This window comes from Fundulus heteroclitus, chromosome 15 (assembly GCF_011125445.2).
Source record: "Fundulus heteroclitus isolate FHET01 chromosome 15, MU-UCD_Fhet_4.1, whole genome shotgun sequence".
Lineage (NCBI taxonomy): Eukaryota > Metazoa > Chordata > Actinopteri > Cyprinodontiformes > Fundulidae > Fundulus > Fundulus heteroclitus.
The window spans coordinates 14,507,899-14,510,957 of record NC_046375.1 but is presented as its reverse complement, the minus strand read 5'-3'; positions in this window follow the sequence as shown (position 1 = coordinate 14,510,957).

Here is a 3,059-nt window from a genome sequence, read left to right as displayed (position 1 = left end):
AGAAATGGTCTGTGTTCGAATTAGAGATGAACACAGGCTGGGATGAAATAGCAACCCACAAGACCATAAAAGACCCTCTGTCTTTTTTAAACCAGTGCATTATTAAGAGGTATGAATGATTTTTTTTCTTTTCTTGTAGAGCTGTTTTTTAAATCTGTTTCACAATCATAAGGTGCCTTTAACACAAGTGTGAAAAGACAATCCGCAGATTGTTTAAGTAAACAATGCAAAATTATAAACGAATGGGGGACGTAATCTGTGGCTTATCCCCAAAGTATTAGTATGTAATCTATAGCTTAACGTACATGAAGGCAGTGATAGGCTGTACAGACTCAGATCTCCAAAGCCAGAGTCTAAAAGGGAGCATACCGTTTTAAAACTATAAGGTGGTAGACAAGTTGAATGTTCAACGAAATCATCTCACCGACATCTAACACAGCTGCAAGTCTCTCAAGGCTGAAATGAACTACAGTCGAAGACAGAAAAAGTAAAAGCAAAGCATAACTGAGTAACAACCGAGTAAAAAAATTGCTTGCTTTTCCACGTGCTATTTCTTCTACCCACATTACCGTTTCCGACTGGTAAACTTCTCCTGATTTTATCATGTTTGAGAATAGAAAGAACAGAGATTAACAATTTGAAAAAGGTAATTGAAGAAGAACGGGAGGGTGAAACATCTGTCTTTGTGGAAGTGGGATGCCGTTTTAAGTCATACATAATGTAAGACGTTGACAGCTAAATTCTCACAGGAGCTGGCGGAAATAATGTTTTCGAAATGGACCACTCTGATTACTAAATGCACAGAGCACATGTTAAGTGAGAGCCTTGTCAAAGGCCAATGACAGATGGGATCGTTAACACACAAACTGAACTGTGCCCCCGAAGAGCTGTTTGTCCCCCTTTTGAAATCCCCGCCCAAAAACAAAAAGAGGAAACAAGGTGTTTTCTGGCTTTTCACACGACCTCTTCACTTTACAGCAGGTTTTTCCTTCCCCCCCTCTTTTTCACAGCCTGACACCTGTTAATGGTGAAGCTGCTTCTGAATCTGTGGGCCGGGCTCTCAGCCACGGAAGAGGGAAACCCGATGGCATTTAGAAATATCTGTGGGCTGGACAGATGCCCACAGCAGCAATGCGGGTTTTAGAAGCACAGGGATGACCTCAGCCTACACACACACACACACACACACACACACACACACACACACACACACACACACACACACACACACACACACACACACACACACACACACACACACACACTTCAGAGGAACTCCTGACCAAAACATCAAAACATACTGAGCCACTATGAACCCTGTAGAGATAATTTGCAAGCCTTGAAATAACATATAGACGTATGTTAAAATACTTAACTCTTATGTTGTTTAGAATTATAAAAATGTATATATAAAAAAAGGCTGCGATTCTTTCAAACTGATATATTTAATCAAATATTAATGTCCAAAATATTCTTTATCCGGGCCTATTTATGGTGGGGGGAAAAAAAGCTATAAAGGACGTGCATCCTCAGGTATGTTGAGTAATAATAGCGCAACGTAGATCTCAGCCCTTCGGAGCCTTCTCGCTTATTACAAAGTTATAATCGCGTCTTTAACCATTATTTTACGCATTTAGGGAGGGCATGTCCAGCGCATCAGCGTGCTGTTGCAGGGAGTGGCATGCTTAACAGGCGATCTACAGTCGCATTCACCTCTGCCTCCATTGCATCCACATGGACCCGGCTGCAAACAACAACAACAAAGCCGTCCGAATGCGCGCGTCCTTGCCGTCAAGCTCGCACGGCACATCGAGCCCAAAACCCTTTCTATTGCGTAATGGACGCTTTCTTACCTTCTTCCCTGCGCTCGTTGTGCTGTTTGCAGCGCAATACGGTCCACACAACTGGCTCCTCCCCATCCAGGAGCAAACAGTATAGCACGGAGACCGTCTCCTCCTCTTTAATGCCGCACACAAAAGAGCGGATCACGGGATGGACGAGGCTGCAGAGGGGAGGGGAGGGGATGGGGAGGAGGGGACGGCTCAGAGGGACCGCTGTGGTGGTCAGCCCAAAGGAGAGCTCTCCGAGCCGTGGCAGCTCGGTTTGGCTTTGCACACTGCAAGCAGCCAGAGGAGAGTGACGCAGATCCCAGGATCCCCTATTCATGAGTCCCATCAGCAGCTGCACACACCACAGCACGCTGAATCCCACACACTTTCAGACAGGGCCTGTTACTCCAAATAGCCTCTGCGTTACTAAAGTAGCTATTAACACCCACCACTTAAACTTTTTTTTCCCCCCTCGCACAAGCTCCAACATATTTGTCAGAGATCTGCGAGCAGAAATCGTTTGTCTCCTTGCCAGATATTCTCGGTTGGATTTCTTTTGCATCCCGTAGCAGGTGCTTGTTCTCAATCTCCATCCATTACCCCATCGACTCTGACACGTTTCCATGTAATGTCCCTGGACAAGGAAAAAAAAAAAAAAAAGCCCACAGTCACCACCATGTTTCATCGTCAATTATTTTAACAGCTCTTAGAATAAAAATCTAAAAAGTGCTGCCCTGTATGTGTGTTCATTCCGATTTGGTCCACAAACAGATGCTATTGTAAACCTCATTCACAGTTTACTAAAATGTATGGAATGAGTTTGTATTATTTTATTTATTTATTTTTGCAAATGTCTGTTTGGAATGCTTTATTTCCTTACAGATTTTATCTGCTCTGTGATTTCATTAATAAAAAAAAAAAAAACAATTCCTGAAAAATATGCAATCATATTACAGTTGTTTACTCAATAGACATGATGCAATGCATTTATTTTTAACACCTATTGTTTATTCTTTTGTTATACTCCTTTTATCAATGCTTACAACACATTTCCTGGGGGTTTATTGGAAATTCATCACCAGATTGCTGCAGTCAGTGTTATTGTATTACTTTGTTTTATAACAATATAAGCTATTGTATTTTGCCTTCTTAGATTTTCATTGTTCTGATTGCTTTCAACATTGTAGAGAAATTAAAGCAACAAATATACAAAACAGTCTTTTTCCATGT